The following is a 20471-nucleotide window of genomic DNA, read 5'->3' as shown; positions in this document are numbered from 1 at the left end:
CTTAATAAGCACCTAAGGTAGTCTTACTCAACCATCGACACCATCACCACTCTTGGTCGCTCTGGGGCAACTACATGTTTCGGTTCGCTGATTAAACCTAACCTTTCCTTTCTTTATTATGAAATTCTAGTTCCACTGCCCTTATCTAAAAGGCTTTGTTCAGCACCTGGTACCAATACTAGAATCGTCGGCTCACGACTATATACTTTCACGAATCAACATTGCCATGCCCAAAATTCGAATAAACGTCCTAGGGTTGGTCGGGAAAATTTTAATTTTTGACATCTTCTAGTTTCTAGACTAAGTAGTGTTATCATAATGTAATATAGTTGATGGCAATGTTGTTTCTAATTGCAAGTCGAAATGCGTGGATAAGGGCTGAACCTAAGCTCTGATACCAAGTTGTGACACCCCAAATTTTGATAATATAATAAAACGATACACCGAGGTTTAACTAGCGGATACACATCATTTTTAAGCACAAAATACAAATAATTACACTAAAAAAATATTAATAATAGTTACAGATAAAATTCTTGAAGTCTTTAAATACAGATCAGTTCCTTGCTACAAAAAGATTATCCAAAATATAAGAAATATAAAATCTACTCTCTAAGGAAACCATGGTTCCGCAAAGCATTTAGGGGTTCCGTTCTCGGTGTAAAACTTGCCTTCACCTGGCATAAAACGCCATGAGCTTGGAATGCCTAGTAAACACACACACACCGACCCTTTTCCCGTTCCAAATACACAAGCAACGTAACGACACAATCATAACATATAGCGAAAGCAATAATTAAGCAGAGCTTATAATTAAATTTCAGTTCTCATCAAATATTATTTAATTTTAGTTAGTTCTGGACAGCTCCCCACGGAATGTCGTTCCTACCCAACCACTAACACAAGCCACCGACAATTCTGACTCCCCCTTGGTTAATACAATACCAATGCGTCGCTTACCGCATAACCACCAGTGATGCCCACGCACCTAGGTTGCATACCCGAGTGGTGACATCACGGTTTGCCCCAAGGGAACGGGCTTCCAGGGATACTCTCCCTGCGTGAAACCCTCACTGCCACCCTTATGCCTCTCATTTCCGTTAAGTAGCCAGAATACCTCCCGTGCCATGTTAGGGTTCGAAAACACACTTGCGCAAGACTTCACAAAAATGGAACACATTCCACTATATCATACTCTTGAATCCGTCGTTCATTATCTCATAAAATTTAATACAATGGTCGCAACTCATTACCATCCCATTTGATTTCCGCTTTATTAAGTGCATTATGTTCTTAATTATCGCAAAGCATGGTCAGTATAATCACGTATCCAAAATAAACAACAAGTAATTTATTCATGGTAAAGCAAATTCACAATTTATTATAGATTACATATAGAGACTAAAACATTCAAGAAACATAGAATATAAGAGTGGCAAACCAAATAAGAGCATAATAACACAAATTTCCAAATTTCTTGATTTGAACCAGTTTGAAAATAATTATGAAAAAAATACTTTTACTGGTCGTAAGTACCTGGCCTCATGTGAGTTTTTAGATAAATAAGTCTAGTTTCAAACTCAATTTACGAAAGTAGATAGGTATTTTAGATTTTAAGATAATTCAGAATTACCAAGATCTATCCAGATTCGTTGATTGTTACACAAATCGATTTTTCTCTCAAACCCCTCACTCTCTTGAGTTCAAACAAATTTTAGTTAAAGTATAACACCAAGATTAAGATTTTGACATAAAACTAGACTGAAGATTATTTTTCAGAAATTTTATAAAAATAGAGAAAGTTGACTGTTTTTCTAGTTCTGTGAGTAACAAACTTAGAAAAATTGTTTAGGTTATAAAAATATATCCTTAGGTCCTACCAAAATTATCACATACTCTAGACATACCAAATATTCACCATAAAAATTGATTTTGAGTTTATAGAGTTTTGATAGGAAAATAAATTCAAGAGAGTGAAAGGATTTGCTGCTGAAAATTTAAGAAAGAAAGAGAAGCATACCATTTCTTGATTAATACACATTTATACAAGAGTGTAGGCCTAGACTACAACATATATATATATATATATATATATAAAGAGCATGTATTAGGAGGGGCAAAACAAGTGGTAAAAGAACTTGAGAGAAGAGGTGATGTAGGTTTACCTTTGTTGTACAAGACTCAACACAATTCTTCTTTTTTTTCTTCTCTTCTCTCTGTCTCTCTCCCTCTCTCTTTTTTTTCCAAGATCACTCTCTCTCACTCCTCTAGTGCATGGCTGAAAAACGTGTAAAATGAGGGGGGAGAAGTGTGCATATATATATAAAAGGGTTGAGAGGTTTCCAAGGGACCAAGTTATGTAAGTGTAATTTGTCAAAATTGCCATCAAGGCCCTTTCATCCATCGCATGGCCAACAACTTGGGCTCCAAGAAATATATATATGTACACTACAGGAAATTAGGGATTTAACGGTGTTTAATTAATGACGTTTTGTTAAACGTCACTTTTTCTAATAATTAATGGCGTTTTTTAAACGTCGCATTTGATATGAATTAAAACGGCCCCGTTTTATGAATAGAAGACGCTTTGAAACGCCTCCAAATCCTGTCTCCCCACAAACCCTATTTTGTCTCTCCAAACCTTTATTTTCAAAACCCACCACCATCTAGTTCAAATCTATCACTCACTTAAATCTCTCACTCTCTTGCTCTCTCTTGATTATTTCTTTAGAGCGATTGCGATTTCAAAATTTCTCAGAGCCAACCTATCTGCATCAGTATGGCTTCAATCTCGTAGTTTCTCAAAGCAATTGCGATTTCGAAGTTCAATTTTCAGCACTGTCGTCTACAATCTGAGAAGAACCAATCGCATCCTTCAAAATCTGCTTCAGCTCCGTGATTTATCTCAGAATGACATCTCGGCGATTTCGATTTTGATTTTGAAGAGCTCTCTGTCTCTTGATTTTGAAGGTCTCTCTCTTTCTCTTTCTCTCTCTCCCTCGATTTCGATAGTCTCTCTTTTGATTTGGATGCCGATTTTTGTTTGTGCAGATCAAGGCATTGCATATGCAGAGAGGCATTAAGAGAAGGCAGAAAGGTTCGGATCTACCCCTTTCTCTCTCTCTCTCTCTCTATATATATATATATATATATAACTATCGTAAATCTGATTTAGTGATTCTGTTTTGTTTGTGTTGGTTGTTGATTTCTTTTTTTTTTGTGGTGGTTCAGTGATTATATATATATATACATATATACTATAACCCTCTTTTGTTTTGTTGATTTGGTTGTTGCCAAGTTTTGATTCTATAATGCAATAGTATTGCTCTATTTCAGTGATTGAGGTTTTGTTTGTGTGAAATGTTTTGATGTTCTTGGTGCTGCTAGTTGACTTGGTTTATCACGAATTTTCTATGTTCAATGATCCACTAATCTAGTTATAGTTGGCGGTCAATAGTGTTCAATCAGTTTTGTAATTTGAGTTATTCAAACTTGAAATCCTGATTTCCAGCTTAATCCTGAGTTACCTGTGAACATATTGGTGATTTTGAAATACATTTGAATTAACAGCGTATATATATTTCCCATTGTGATGTCTTTAGCTTCCATTGTTGTTGGTGAGTTGGACTCTTGAAGAAGCTCAGTACAAGGAAGAGAGTAAGAAAGAGAGAAGAAAATTCTTCTCTGTTTTCTTGGGAAAATAATGTGAAGGAAACCTTTTTCAAGACTACTCTCTCCCTGTTGTTCACACACACACACACACACACACACACATATATTGGGGGCTTGAAGGGGAAGAATAAGATTCTATCAAAAGGATTTACACACGAAGTGTGAACATAGATTGGTTAGAGGTAAATGTCAACGTGAATTGGTGTGAAAGTGTTATGAACTCTTATGTATAGCTATCTTTCTTTCATTTAATTTGTAAAAAAAAAAAAAAAGTTTTTTTTCTCTTTCTTTTGTTTCCTTATTTTTCTGTTGTCAGGAATAGATGGGAAGGGGGAATTCATGATACTATGTTTCACTTATTAACAGCTTGCAAGTAGCTAAATGACTAGAATTGACATGTAAATGAAGAGAAACATTTTCATTTTGTAAATTTTATTTATTTTTTTTTTATTTTTTTACTACGACTCAATCTAGCTACAATCATTGGAAGATAAAAGATGACTGATCTGGTATGTACTTTTCTTATCTAATATTTTCTTGGTGTTTAATAGGTTTGCAATGAGTAGTTGTAAGTTTCCTCATACATAGGGGTTCTGTTCCAGGGAGAAATCTAAATGGCATTAGCAGGAAAATCTACATCCAAATGTTCACTAAACTCTTATCACTTACTAGGCTGGCAATTGAAAATGGTTTTATTTTTTTTTTAACATATAAAGGGTTCCTCTTAGAGGAAAAGCCTAAATACAGCTGGTGGAAACAATGCAACTGGAAATTTTGGAAAAATAAATTTACACATCCTTCTTCTCACCTAATTTTTAAATTTTTTTTGGGTTCTTTTCAGGTTCATAATTCAGAGTCAGATATTGATCCTTTATGTGTTGGCCCTTGCTTCACGACTTTGGCAGTAACCTTTTTACTTCATATATGATATTGTGTAGGTAGTATCTCTTGACTTGTTATCTTGTGAACCATGCAGGAGGATTTTTTTGTTATTCTACACAACAAGCTTACAAGCAGATCAAAAGTATCTGAGGTCCACTGCGTCAAGGATGCAAAAGTTCCTCTAATGTAGTTTAAACGTAATGGGATTTCAATTGATCTTTCATATTGTAGACCACCCGAACTTCCTCTGCACGCCCCCCTTTCGGAGAGGGCGCGAATTTGGGTTCATAGCTACTACAGTTCAGACTCTTGATAAATCACCAAAGAGTCCAAATCTGGTAAATCATTTTGGAAAATCAATTTTAATCAAGAAGTGCCAAACATGGACTACTTTGCCAGATTACAGAGTTGCCACCTCAATGTTTTGTTTTTTGAGAAATTTAAGAAACCCTGACTCGTGCCTAGGCCATGTGTCCGTCATCACCAAAGTTGCCTCGGCTCAAGAACTTGGGTACGAGGGGGGAAGTCATGAAATGAGCACCCACGCTCGCCCGATCAAAGGATCGGCCTCTACTAATCATGATATGTCGTTTTGAAAACACATGTGTTCTTATTCCGGTTATTTAGCTAACTTACTACGTGATGCGCATAGCATACAAGTATAGACTAGATCGCCTAAATTGGAACAAAACAATTCCATGTTTGTTTTCAAAAATGGTTTGAATTTGCCACCCTCAAATGGGCTTAGAAATGCGGATTCGCCACCAAACAAGGTGGGCTTAAAACATGATGATTTACCACTCCAAGTGGGCTCAAAACTCACATTTTGATGAATTATTCCAATTCAAGTAATGAAGCCTTCATCCACAGGCATTCATACAGTTATAGCAATTAAGCAAATAGCCTCATGCCAAACATGCTATCATAGCAACACTCACACACATGCAAGTATGTTAAAGCGTAAACACTTACAGTGTACTCCAAGCCAAAACAGAGAACTAGTTAGAAATCATGCATGATCCTAGCTATGTTAAAATGCCTAATGCAACACATGCAAAAATGAAACTAAATAGGCTCGGCCATCTAAGATGGCATATGAATGTAATGATTTGATGCATGTATTCGAATAGGTAATGAAAGTCAATGCAGTTTGAATGATGCGCCGAGCCCGGTGCATGCAAGACAAATGAATGATACAAATATGCAAGCATAAGGTATGCTAATTGAAAATGACCCTAAACTAACCATCGAAAGTGGTTAAGTAAAAGGTAGAAAGACGTGGGGTTGGAAGGCATTCACACACACGTGCACACTTATTACAACATTTTCCCTCTCGACGGAGGGTTCGAATGAATTAGCTAAGCTAACTAACCAATCTAATTAAGCCAATTAGATTAATTATTACACAACAAAACGAATAACTAGTAAACTACTCATTAATTATTACAACTAGTAAACAATTTTGACCAACATGAAAGTCAGGTTGTGAGCACTGAAAATTTTTCCTTTTTTGGGTCCAAGAAATGGTCCAGTTTTTGGAAAAATGGAATAATTTTCGAGAGAATTAGTCAACCTCATTAAAAATCCTCAAAAACTGTTTTTGCGAATGGCCACTACTCGACCAAAATGGAATCTACTCTCAAGATGCACAACCTCAGATCTGAATTTGATTTGTCTTGCAGCTGAATCTTCTAACGGAATAGGACAATCCGATTTTGAACGAAGACAAGCCAATCATGGATAAGATGGCCGAGTTGAACAATGATAAACCAATCAACACAGATGAGCCAAGCAGGCTGAAAAAAAAATTGGGCCCGAACTTCAGGATGAAGTTGCCTACGTATCCCAAACACAGGAATCAGGCTTGATGTAGTTCCGGGTTAAGGTGCACTCGAGTAATGACGCTCTCCTTTGCGCTCTAACTTTTGCCAAGGTTTCCCTTCCAGGTTTTCAACCTTGCGAGCTCTATTTTTCTTTTCTTTTCATTTCTTCACTTCTTTTCTTTTCTTTTCTTCTTTTCATTAATTTCTTCTTTTTCTTTTTTCATTTTCTTCATTTTTTCATTTTTTTCTTTTTCTTCTTTTTTCTCTGCTCTAACTTTTGCCTGGGTCGCCCTTCTGGGTTTTCAGCCCAACGAGCCTCTCAACGGTAAAAGTTTAACTTGTCCATGTTGATCAGTTTGAGATCTCGAAGCCATCTGAATCCAGTAGAATGGCTGTTGTTTGTTGATGATGTAGGAGTCCATCCAATGGGGGCAGAAGTTGACCCTAGTGTTGCGAATAGGAACTCGATTCTCCTTCAACAATAAATTTTCTTCTTCCAGCTGCTGGAATTTGGCTTTCTTGCCAGTCTTCACTAGTTTGAGAAATGACTCATCTTTGACTCTTTGAGCACATCTGACATTTTTGCCCCTAGTTCGAGGGCTACTTCTGATCTAGTTTTGCTAGCTTCCTTTGATGACATCTGATCTTCTTGATCTGACTTTCTTGCCCCTAGTTCACGCGCTACTTCAAATATGGCCTGGCGGGCCTCCTTTGATGTCATACGACCTTATTGCCCCTAGTTCATAGGCTGCTTCTAATCTGGCCACACGAGCCTCACATTGTGGTTGATCGTTGAACATTCTGAATCCAAGTTCAACGTTTGAAAGCAAAAGGGGACGAGTCTCGAGGTCGAGAGTGATCCTATGCTGCACAATCTCAAGAGCGATTCTACGCATGTCTTCGCAGGACCACGCAAAACATTTTTTGAAATCTTTTAAGAAATCGACTAGTCGCTCGTGCTGAAGACAATGTAAAACCAATCTAGATCAAGCTAGGATCATGCTCAGTACTCACATTGACAAACATGATGTCATTCATTAAGGGCTTAGCACGCCTCTCCTTCTCTCAGTTGATTAAATTTTAGCAAATCCCGAGGAATTCCTCCCTCTTTGTTTTCATCACAATGTTAAAAAAGTTCTGAAAAACTTAGGTCAATGCAATGATTTAAAGGCACAGGGAAGTAGGCAAAAAGCACTGTCATTTCATTTAAAACTTCTGGCACAACTGGCTCCATGGCACACACAGACTCAAAAGAAAGAGTGTAAAAGAGAAACACAAAACAAGCAAGCGATGCCCGAGATAACACACCTGAAATCACCAGACTCCAACACAACAGGACTGACTCGATACAACAAGACAGACTCAAAACAACACGACAAGACAGACTCAATACCCAAGTCAGAATGCCAAGTAAACAACAATTGCACATTGCTCAAAACAGTGCGTGACATCCACCACATCCGGAATAAACTGAGCACTATTAGCAGGTGGTTCATCTCCCGATCACATGGTCCCCCAAGTTCACTGTTCCAGTACCAATAGACTTTGCAGGACTTGGCACGACGATGACCTCTTTATCAATCAGATCTTGTATTTCGTGGCGAAGACGAAAACACATGTTAGTGTCATGGCCGACTTGTTGATGGAAGGCACAGTACTTGGCAGCATCATGCTTGGCCCGAAGGGGATTCGGGAGAGGCTGAGGCTCAAGGGGTTTGAGATGACCCTTTCCTATAAGGATTTGGAGAGCTTTGGACAAAGTCATGTAGAGGGGATGGAAGACCCTCTGGCCTCGAGGTTGGTACTTCGAGGTTTGTGAGGTGTTGGATGTACCGGCGAAAGGGTCGGCAGGTGCTGACTTTTGATGATCTCTTTCAAGTGTAGGATTGGAGCTGAAAGGGGTGTTTCTGGTACGACGTCCCTTTTCCCATCTTGCCCCTTGATTTGAAATGCCCTCATCTTGAGTAGCAAAAGTGTCATCCACAGTTTTTGCAACAACTGCGAGCACTTGCTGTTTGTTCAGTCCTTTGGCTTTCAAAGCCTCAATAGCCCACTGAAGGTGTTCATGGGGACTAATGCCTGCCCCTACCTTGTTCTTACCACTTGCCTCTGCTTTGCCAAGTGATTGGGTCGCTATATCAGAGCAGAGCCTAGTTGTTGTCGACATGCCATCACCCAGATCTGAGATTGCTTTTGGTTGGCCCTTTTCACTTGTCGCTTGCCCCAAGATCAAGGAGCCTTTTGGATTGAAACTTCTGGCCTGTGATGTGGTCAATGATGGAGCCAAAATTCCAAAGGCTAAATCTGCCATAGTTCTTTGCAAATCTTCAATCATGCTCACTAGCTCAGAAGTAGTGGGTTCATGGGTTTGAGATGATTATGGTTTAGGTGCATTCATCATGCTTAAGCCCATGCTTTCTGGGATAAACACCTCAGGCTTGGGTAGATGGGTCAGGGTGTATATACTGGGTTTGTAGGTGGGTGGCTGTGTATGGCCAAGGTTGAGATGTGGATGAGGTATTGGGTCATTGGGATCTTAAGGTGGAGCTATTGTCCGGTTGTTGATGAGATTCTAGACCTCATGACGAAGGCAGTAGCAACAATCGGTGCCATGGCCGCGATGTTGATGATACACATAGTATTTGGTGGGGTTATGTCTGGCAGGGAGTGGGTCAGACAAAGGTTAAGGATCAAGGGGCTTGAGATACCCTCTCTCCATCAGGACTTTTAGTGCGCTGGTTAGGCTCATATAGAGGGGGTGAAAGTTCTGCCCTGAGCTCGAGCTGGGCTGGCTGTTTGTAGGCTAGCCTTGGCAAAAGGGTTGGCTATGGCTACTGTATTGATTTTAGGGGGTTTGGGAACAGTGCTGCCGCTAGCATGGGTACTCCCGAAAAAAACCCTCCTTCCTAGTTCACTTGTTTGGGAATAATCCCTCTGTTGAATGCATTCTCGATCTGAACCCCCAAGTCATGCAAACTTTTGAAAGTGAACAATCGCACCACTATTAACTTTTGCAACATATTAGGCTCCAGGTTCTGCATCACTATCCGTACTTGATCCCTCTTAGAAGGGTGATCTGTCATCTATGCTGCCTTTGCTCTCCACCGTGCAACAAATTCCACAAAAGGCTCTGTTGGGTTCTGGCGGGTTGCTTCAAGCTCTTGCATGGTCATTTCAACTCGAGTATTGCAAGAATACTGATCGACAAAGGCCTCTGCCAACTTTTCCTACTTTTCCTTCACTGTATCCTCTAACTCGGCGTACCAAGTGGCTATTGTACCCGACAGGGTTCTGCCATACAGAGAGAGTTTCTGTAGCTTAGTCAGACCCGTCGGTTTCAGGACGTCCAAGAAAAGTCGGATATGTACCATAGGATCTCCAGACCCGTTAAAACGGTGAATATGTGGCATTTTGAATCTGTCTGGGAATTGTATGGCAGCCTCGGTGTACCCATCCTCAATGTTGGCTTGCTTTTCAAGTTTTGCAATTTTCACCGCGGTCGGTTTGAGATCATTAGTACCAAAGGGATAAAGCCTCTCATTAGGCCATGCCTGGGGTCCAAAAACTCGAGCTTGAGCTAACCCTTCTCGGGAATCCGGACCATAGAAATCTTCAACTGGCAGAAGTGGGTCAAAGTTTGGCTGAGGTCCCGAGACTGGATGTATGGTAGGTGCCCAGATGGGCGTTGCATTTCGGCATTGGTCTCATCCTGCATGGCGAGTCCCTGGTTTAATGCCGCTATTATGGCCACAACTTCTTCCGATCTCTGTGCCATCATGGCTTACTGAGTTTGAACAAAGGTGATGTGACTAGTGACTGTCGGATCAGTTGAACCAGTGAGCCCTGACTTTGCCTTGCCTCAGCGAAGGAAACATTGGTTGCCCTTGAACTAAATCTCTAACCTAACAAAGTCTATCAACACAAGTCCAATGCACAAGGGGGATATTGGAGCCTTCTGAAGCTATGGTTCCAACATTACCTTGCAAAAGAGAAAACAGACAGTATCTCAGCCTGGATTCACTAGAACAGATATGATTACAGCTGAATGGTTGTGCTCTCTACTGAATTCTGTCCCAAAATTTTTTGCCTCAAAACTGATATCCCCAAACTGATGCTTAGACTTGCAACTGATACATACATTCCTATAGAGACACACCCTAGCAGCATATATCAAGCAAGAGAGAGCCAAAACACCCCTATGGCGGGATAGGGTTTCCCAGTCCTAGTTTTTTCAGGAGCTAGGGTTTCACTACGAATGCATGCGGTTTCATACAATCCTGCATTCGGGTGAGCAACCTGTCCTAGTTTGGAACAGTCTCTAAGGCTTTGGATATGCAACTAGGCCGATTGGTCAAAAAGGGGGCCTTAGCAAGACCACCTAATATACCTTTCGCTCCCAACACCAAAAAAGTGAGAGGAGGATGATATAGCGGTAGTCCAGATCCAAGGTTTGTGTTCCCATCGTGGCAGAGCCGTAACCGGTCAGCCTTATGGCACGCTTTTCCAAGCAAGCCTCTAGCAAACCGTTCAAGAATAGCATATGGCAATCAATGTGTCCTAGGCGCACCAATGCAAATGCAATGCAAAGAAACACATAAGTGTAGATAAAACAACATATCATGAATTTTGAGTCAAGTTCTCTAAATCCCCAGTAGAGTCGCCAGAAACTGTAGACCGCCCGAACTTCCTCCGTGCGCCCCCCTTTCGGAGAGGGCGCAGATTTGGGTTCATAGCTACTACAATTCGGACTCCTGCCATGGTTCTGTATCTAGTCTCACAAAGTGCAATGTAAGACTGATAAATCACCAAAGAGTCCAAATCCGACAAATCGTTTTGGAAAATCAATTTTAATCAAGAAGTGCCAAACATGGACTACTTTGCCAGATTACAGAGTAGCCACCTAAATGTTTTGTTTTTTGGAAAATTTAGGAAATCCTGACTCGTGCCTAGCCCACGTGTCTGTCATCACCAAAGTTGCCTCGGCTCGGGAACTTCGGTACGAGTGGGGAAGGTCATGAAATGAGCACCCTCGCTTGCCCGATCAAAGGATCGACCTCTAGTAATCATGATATGTTGTTTTGAAAACACATGTGTTCTTATTTTGGTTATTTAGCTAACTTACTACGTGATGCGCACAGCATACAAGTATAGACTAGATCGCCTAAATTGGAACAAAACAATTCAATGTTTGTTTTTGAAAGTGGTTTGAATTTGTCACCCTCAAGTGGGCTTAGAAATGCGGATTCACCACCAAACCAGGTGGGCTTAAAACATGATGATTTGCCACTCCAAGTGGGCTTAAAACTCACATTTAGATGAATTGTTCCAATTCAAGTAATGAAGCCTTCATCCACAAGCATTCATGCAGTTATAGAAATTAAGCAAAGAGCATCCTGCCAAACATGCTATCATAGCAACACTCACACACATGCAAGTATGCTAAAGCGTAAACAGTTACAGTGTACTCCAAGCCAAAACAGAGAACTAGTTAGAAATCATGCATGATCCTAGCTATGTTAAAATGCCTAATGCAACACATGCAAAAATGAAACTAAATAGGCTCGGCCATCTAAGATGGCATATGAATGTAATGATTTGATGCATGTATTCAAATAGGTAATGAAAGTCAATGCAGTTTGAATGATGCGCCGAGCCCGCTCCATGCAAGACAAATGAATGATGCAAACAAGCAAGCATAAGGTATGCTAATTGAAAATAACCCTATACTAACCATCAAAAGTGGTTAAGTAAAAGGTAGAAAGACGTGGGGTTGGAAGACATTCACACATGCGCGCGCACTTATTACAACATTTGCCCTCTCGACGGAGGGTCCGAATGAATTAGCTAAGCTAATCTAAGCTAAGCTAACTAACCAATCTAATTAAGCCAATTAGATTAATTATTACACAACAAAACGAATAACTAGTAAACTACTTATTAATTATTACAACACTTAATTAATTAAATTTCCAATGTAAGCTAACTAACAAGTAAAGCTAATTACAAATCATACTGCCTTAGCTCTATTCTAAGAGGTTGAAGATGCATGCCTGGTTGGCGTTCGCTCGGAAATCCATTACCATGCTATCAATTGCCTCTGTTTGCACTTGCCTTGATCTCTGAAAGTTGTGCCAACCTCCAGACTGCCTTTACTTTAAAACAAGAATCTGCCGATGGGCTGCCAGCCACTAAAACTGGCCGGTCGGCTAGTGCTACTGGTCAGTCAGCTAGTTGCTTCTCCAGGCTTCTAGTTTTGCTACAACAGAGAACAATAGAGGCACAACAATGTATTTTCAAGACAATGTAGGCACTGCCACTCTCCCAATCATGTCTCAAGCTCAAATGAGCGTGGCACTCGGCTCTCAAGCCACCAACCAAGCATTTTCAATGCATGGTGGCCAAGAACCAAGCTTATACCATATTTATGAATGCACAAACAACACACAAAGAGCCTTCACCCTATCATGCTTGATCAAGGGTGTTAGCGACAAAGAAACGTGACACATTTCATCACTTCAAGTATGAAACGTCCCATATTTCTTGTGTTTGGATTATCATCCGATTCAAACACATGCAATGCAACACACATATGTTATCGTGGCATGTTTTAGTCGACTCAATTCTTCTTTATACATTTTACATTACCAATTCATTCTTTAATTGGTTAAGTCCAATGTGCAAGTCCTCTAAGGAGAGGAGGTCAACCAAAAGAATGGTTTATGGCATAGGGGAGACCTTGCCTTTGACTAGGAGGAACCCTCAAAAGAGGGTTAAAGCCATTTAAGCACGAGCCTCAATCCCAAGCTCAAACACAAACTCAAGGGTCAACCAACTCTCAAATCAAATGGAAAAAAAAAAGAAGAAGAAAAGAGGAAGGTGGCAGATATTTAGTGCTGAAGTGGTATGCTAAAGACCTTAAAGCATGCAAGCAATGCAAGCATAGCATGTTGAGGACCAAAAACATCGAAGCTAGTAAAGAGCAAAACACAAGAGGCATGCAATACATAGCACAAATGACCAAACCAACTCTAGACTGAGCTCAATCATGCCAAAATAATGGTCTAAACATGCTGAAATAGGAGCTCAAAATGCTAGAAGAACATGCACACATGTTGGCCTATCAGCGAGGCATAATACACAACCCTCAAAAGCTATGAAGAAGTGAAGTATATGAGAGTATGACTACACAATATGCACTGAAATTACATGCCAAATGGTGCCATACCATGCAAACATCACATGCATAACATGTTAAAGGCCTCAAAACTCAAAGCTAGTCAAGGCCCTTTACACTACAACCATACTAGGCAATGCTCAAATGATCTTGACCATTCAAAACAAACCTAAGCCAGGTCGAAATAGTAGCAAAAACTTTCTGCTCTTGCAACATAGATGGCAAGAAAGATATGCTCATGTATTAGCTCACAAACAAGGCATATGGCTCAACTTCTCAAAAGCATTGAAAGAGTGATACTTATGAGAGTATGACAGCGATATATGCTCTGAAATCACATATTAAATGATGCCAAATCATGCAAACAACCCAAGCAAAGCATGCTAGAGGACTCAAAACACAAAGCTATCAAAGCCTATCATGCTACAGCCATACAAAGCAAGCCTCAAAGGCCCAAGACCACTCAAAATAGAGTTCAAGCATGCTAAAATATAAGCGAAAATATGCTAGAGTGGAGCCAAAATAAGCTAGAATAATCGGCTAAAGTAGCAAGCATGCAAAGCTAATGAGCAAGGTTACACTACAAGTGTAAAGAGCAAGCACCCAATGATCAAACAAACCAAAAACAGAATTATGGAAGGTCTAAAAAGTCACAAAAATATGCTTGAACAAAGCCAGAAAAAAGTAAAAACACATGCTCATTTGGTGGGCCATCAACACATGCAAACAAGACAAGAGGAGAGGGGACCACCCCCTCCTATTTGGGACCTCAAAACCACCTTTCCACCACTAAAATTCCTTTGGAATTTAGTGGTTATAAGGCTAAAAAGAGATAGTTTGAATAGCCTTAAAAGGTGGTACAAAAACTTAGCAAATAAGCAACCAAAGAGGGTAGACCACCCCTAACCCCAACAAGGACTCAAACCAACATTCTTAATACTTAAAAATAGAGCTTTTTGTAGTTAACAACCAAGCCTAAAACAGCATGCAAAGGTGGCTAATATGGTATACAAAAATAAGCTTAAAAAAAGGGAATATGCTCACCCTTGAAGCACAGCAGTAAGAGAGCAACTTCTAAGTCAAAAACCATCTTTAGGAAGCCCAAACAAGTCTTTAGGAATCTCAGCTCCAAGGTCAAGATGTTTGGCTAAGAGGGTCGTGTACAAATATGTCAAGAACACTAACTTTCAAGCACTATAGAGTATAATATATATATATATATATAGAGAGAGAGAGAGAGAATTATAAAGAGGGAGTCAAAATTTGCTTCCAAAATTTCTGAACCTCAAACAAGGGGGAGGGACCCACCCTTATACAGGCAATGCAAGCAAAAGCTTGCTTAAGAAGCTTAAAGCTTGTCTCCATCCCTCCATACACGTGTATGGAGGATAGCTTCAATGCCCAAAAGTTGGCTCAAAAGATCTGAAAATATCAGAAAAATGAGAAAATTGGCTACTGTAGACACCCCATTTTTGACCGTCCTCAAGACTTGGATGTCATCATTTGAACACTCGATGATCATCCGTGTTCGTGTTCGTTTTTAGTTCCCGAAGGTCTCGGCCGGGGTCCTCACCTCAGGATCTCTTAACTTGCCTATTTTGTGCTTGGTTTTGGACCAAGAACTTGTTTGTTTTTGCTTCTGAGGGCAGAGAATGGCTTGTTGGTCATCCCCACACCTCACCGGCCTTAGCTTGAGGCCACCGGCCCTGTTTTGTTGCTACCGGCCATTGGTGAGGCCGGTCGGCATTATTTTTGGTCAGCCGGCCGTTTGTTTGGTCAATCAGCCATATTTTCTGGCCGGGGCTTCTTTTTTTCCTTTTTCAGGCATTTTTCATGCCAGTTGTGCCAGCTGGAGCACACATACCCATCCTCCATACACGTGTATGGAGGATTTGCACCCTTTGCACCCTTTTGCTCTAGCTTCTTGAGGAAGCTTGAACCCTTTGCCTTAGCTTCCCTAAGAAGCTTGAACTTTTGTTCTAGCTTCTTGAGGAAGCTTGACCCCTTTGTCTTGGCTTCTACACGAAGCTTAGGCCCTTTTTGTTCTATAAAAGAGGGCCTCCCTCCTCCTTTAGAGGGGTTGAGCAAAAATCAGAGATATATATCACACATACCACTCTCTCTCTATATCTCCCCCTCTCTCTAGATTATGTGTGTATTAGTGTTCAAAAGTGTGTTTTGTTCTTATTTTTGCACTAAAGCATCTAGTGTTACACTATACCTTGGTTATTGAGGTGTTAGGAGGTTGTTCTTGGAGTTTTGAGTTGGTTTTGATCAGAAGGAGGGGGCTGGAGTTGCTGGTCTTGAAGTGTTGTTCAAGGGTGAGCACTATTGCTTTATATTCCCCATTTTTGCACTAGCTTTTAGACCATCTTGCATGCTGTTTTGAGCTTAGTATATAACTGATAAAATTTTTGTATTTTCATGCTTAAGATGTTTGTTTAAGGTCATTTTGGTGTTGGGGGTCATCCTCTCCCTCTTAGGCCTTGTTTTCGCCTCTTTTTATGCCTTCTTTGTTGAGCTTTGGAACTTTTGTGTATTGGCCTTCTTACCACTGAAATCCAGAGGATTTTCAGTGGTGGTGATGTGGTTTTGAGGTCTTGTATAGGGGAGGGACACCTCTCTCCCTTTGTGTCTCATATGCTTGTGTTTTTGGCTCATAAGGGTAGCATGCATGCTTAGTCGATTTTGGCTCCATCTCAGTGGGTGTTTAGTGATATTTGGTCATGGTTTACCTTTATTTTAGGTTGGTTTGTTTCCCCTTGGATGCACCATACACTTGCCTTGCATTCCTCTATTTTGCTTAGAAATGCATCATGCATTTAGACCACCATGCTTGCATGTTTTGACTTAGCTTTGTGAAGTTTTTAGTAATGTTTTAATGTGTTTAAGTTTTGTTTGGTGTCAATTTGGTCATGCTTGCCATGCTTTATATAGCCTCTTTGCATTCTAGCTTGTTGGCTTCGGGTGTGTGAGTCATTAGCATGCTTCATTTGAGCTATTTCAGTGATTTGGCATCACTTGTCATCATATTTCAGTCCATGTTTCGTGGCCACACACTTGCATTTATCACCTATTCTATGCTTTGGAGAGTTGTTGTTTCATGCTCCTTATTTGGACCGTTGCATGTGCCTCCATGATTTGGTCTTTGGAAGACCTTCTCATTGGGTTTTTGGGTTTGTTTTGGTGTATTATAACTCTGATTTTTTTTGCCTAAGTCATGTCATGTTCGGTTGTAAGATGTGTAGTGCACTTGCCCTTTTGGGCCTTGTATGCGTCTTGTTTTGTGCCCTTCTTTACAGTTGTAGACCCGCCCGCGTGGGGCCCTCGCTACAGTTCAGACTCGATTTGTGTCACAGTTCTTAATCTGAACCAAAGAGTCCAAATTCGGCAAATCGTTGTGAGAAACATATTTTTTTTTTGAAAAAGAAGTGCCAAACATGGACTGCTTTGCCAGATACAGAGTCGCCACCTAAATTTTTTAAAATGGGGAAATTTAGGAAACCCTGACTCGGTGCCGAAGGCCACGTGTCCGTCATCACCAAAGTTGCCTTGGCTCAGGAACTTGGGTACGATCGGGGAAGGTCAGCTATGAGTACCCCCTCTCGCCCGGTCCGAAGACCGGCCTTTACTAGCCATGATATCCAGTTTTGAAAACGTTATGTGTTCTTATTCCATTTATTAGCCTAGGATTACTATGTTATGCGCACAACACACAAGTATAGACTAGATTGCCTAATTTGGAAATAAGCATTGCGTATCCGTTTGTCTTGAAAAACACTTTGGAATTTGCTACTCGCAAGTAGGCTAAAATACGGATTTCGACGAGTTTTTCCAACTCAAACAATCCAACCTTCGCCCACAGGCATTCAAGCAGTTTATCACATAAGCATCTAGCCACATGGTAAGCATGCTGTCAGCATTCACACGCATGCGGTATGCTAAAGCATGAAAATACTTACATCGTACTCCGTGCCAAAACAATAAACTAGTTAGCCAACATGCATTGTCATAGTTCATGTCAATTTGACTAATGCAACACATACAAGATGCAATTAGAGTAGGCTCGACTAACCTAAACATGGCATGTGAAATGCAGTCAATTGATGCACATATTCAATTTGGAATTGAAGTACAAATGTAATTAGCATGATGTACCGAGCCCGATGCATGCAAGACAAATGTATGGATGCACGCATGCATAGCATAAGGTATGCTAATTTAAACATGACCTATTACTAACCATCAAAGCAGGTAAGTAAAAGGGAGAAAGAAGTGGGGGTTGGAAGACATGTACACACTCACCCACACTTATTACAAATTCGCCCTCACTCGGAGGGACCAAATAAATATTACAGATAATTAACCTACAAGCTAATTAAATATTACAAATTACCTAATTAGTTAACAAACTAACTAAGCTAGGAAAAACAGTAAACTGCCTCGGGAAGAGAGCTCAATGCAATGCGTGCTCGGGTCTTGCTCGGAAATGCACCGCCATGCATAGGCTGCCTCTGTTTTCCTTGCTATACTCCTCTGGAGACTTTCACAGTCTTAGGATTGCTTCCCTGGACATTGGGAGACATCACCGGCTGAGTAGGATTGCCACTGGCAGTGGTATGTGGTCACCGGCCATTGATGAAGCTATCGGCAGAGGGAGGATTACCGGTCGGCACTTAGCACTGCCGGTCGGCAGAGAGCTCCGGCAGAACCTGCAATTGGTAGCAGCAGAGGGCAAGGCAGAGCATGGCAATGCAATTCAAGCAATGTATGCACCAATCCTATCCCTTATCATGTGTATGACTCAAAGGGGCATGGTTCTTGGTTCTCGGACCACCAATCGCGCATTTCAATGCGTGATGGCCCAAAGAATCAAGTATGCATTTTGATATGGAATGCAATGCACATAAACAAACCAATGGGACTCAACCTCCATCACAAGCATTTCAAGAGGCCAAGCATGCATGCAAATGGAATGCAATCCTAAGTATGTGAACTAAGGATGCGACATGGCAATGCAATGCATTCATGCAAGTATGCAAGCAAATATACGAGGCAAACATGCAAACAAGCAAAGGGTGGACTTGTGCATGGTTTGGGCAGCCCTCACTAAGCCCAAAAACAGTGGCCAAAGTGCCATGAAATGAGGGCTAAATGACATGCAAACATGCATGCACAAAAGGGCCAACACTTAAGCCTTAAAGAGCAATTCTCGAGCACACTCAAGAGGGTGTAAACATGGACATATGGCATGCAGATTAAGCCTTGAAAACATGTAGGAAATGATGCCGAATCAACCTACCAATGCAAGCTATGCATGCAACCAAGCCCAAGGACCTAAAACATGATCACATGACCCACGAAGCAAATGACCAAATTGAATCAAAACAGCCCCAAACCATGCAAAAGTAAGCCTCAAAAATCACCTAGATGGCATCTAAATGACCTAAATTCAAAGGCATGCACAAATGCCAAAACATGGAGCATACTACACAAGCTTCCAAAGCTTCAAAGAGGCACCCAAGGCAAGCATACAAGCATGTTAAAGGGACTGAAATAACATGGCAAATGGTCCCAAATCACTAAATTAAGGCAAGGATGCACGCTACACATTCACACACTTAAGGCCAACAAGCCAAAAATGTAAAGGGGCTATACAATGCATGCCATGGCCGACCGAAATAACTATGGACAGACCTCAAACACGGCAAAATAAGCACAAAAGCTTCACAAAGCTAGGCCTAAAACATGCTAGAACAATGGTTTACAACCTAAGGCATGTTAAGGCCTAAACATGGCATTACAAGGTAGGTATGCTAAGCATGCATGGTGTACCAAAACCAACAAAACAAAGAGGCATATTATGACATAATAAGCACAAAAAATAACTAAGGCATGGTCAACATGAAGCTTAGCTAGGTGCCCCCTCAAGAGGCCAAAAATGGTCCTTTTCCAGGACAACAAGGAGAGGGGGTGGCCCTCTCCTCCCTAGGAACTCAAGGCACCATCCTCACCTCTGAAATCCCTCAATATTTCAGTGGTGAGGAGGCCCAAACACCAAGGTCCCGGAGCTCACTCAAAATAGCACAAAATGGGGCCTCTCAAGGCCTAAGAGGAGCCAAACACCTCCAAACCACAAAACACTCCAAATAAACTATTTAGAGGGCCTAAAAATAGAACTTTTTTGTATTATACACTAAGCTCAAAAACAGTTCTATGATAGGCAAAAATAGTATGCAAAAATGGGGAATAAAGGGACTAGTTTCTTACCCTTGAAGACTTTCTTCAAAAATGGTGGACCAGCTGGTTCTTCAAGCTCAAAACCACCCAAGAACCTCAGGAATAACCTCTTAGAACCTCAGTAGCCAAGGGAAGGTGCAACACTATGTGTTTGTGTGCAATAGTAAGACACAAATGCACCTAGACACACACAAAGGCCAAATGAGAGAGAGGTATAGAGATAGAATGTGTATCAATCCGAACCCTAGAACTCAAAACCCTAATATGGCTGTCTAAAATCTCTAACCCTAAAGCCAAGAGAGGAGGGCTTCTCTTATAGAGTTTTTTGTCTTGTAAAGCTTACAAGACAAGCTTCTAAAGAGAGAGATCCCTCCATACACGTGTATGAAGGGGAGCCAAATGCAAGACAGCTGTATTAAAATATCTGCAAAAGTAGATGAACAGTAGTCGGCTGCTCAAAAATGTCATTTTGACAAATTTGACTGCCGACCGACAATAAAGAGTGCTGACCGGCAGTACACATTGCCGATGGCAACAAAAAACCAGCCGGTGACCTCTGGCCATGGCCGGTGATGTGTGGGGATGCCTCACAAGGCATTCCCTGCCCCTCCAAGGCAAAACACAAGTGTTTGGTGCAAAACCAGAAACTAAACAGTCGAGTTCGAAGATCCTGAGGCAAG

The 20471-nt window shown here is 40.9% G+C and overlaps 1 pseudogene; it reads left to right on the top strand.

Moving 5' to 3' along the window:
* Nucleotides 1-4169: 4169 nt before the first annotated feature.
* Nucleotides 4170-20471, top strand: part of LOC114307060 (nuclear poly(A) polymerase 3-like) — a 42058-nt pseudogene continuing 25756 nt past the window's right edge.

This window comes from Camellia sinensis, chromosome 15, assembly GCF_055761805.1.
Source record: "Camellia sinensis isolate YWXY chromosome 15, ASM5576180v1, whole genome shotgun sequence".
Lineage (NCBI taxonomy): Eukaryota > Viridiplantae > Streptophyta > Magnoliopsida > Ericales > Theaceae > Camellia > Camellia sinensis.
The sequence above is the reverse complement of the archived record's forward strand: the minus strand, read 5'-3'. Positions and strand labels throughout refer to the sequence as shown.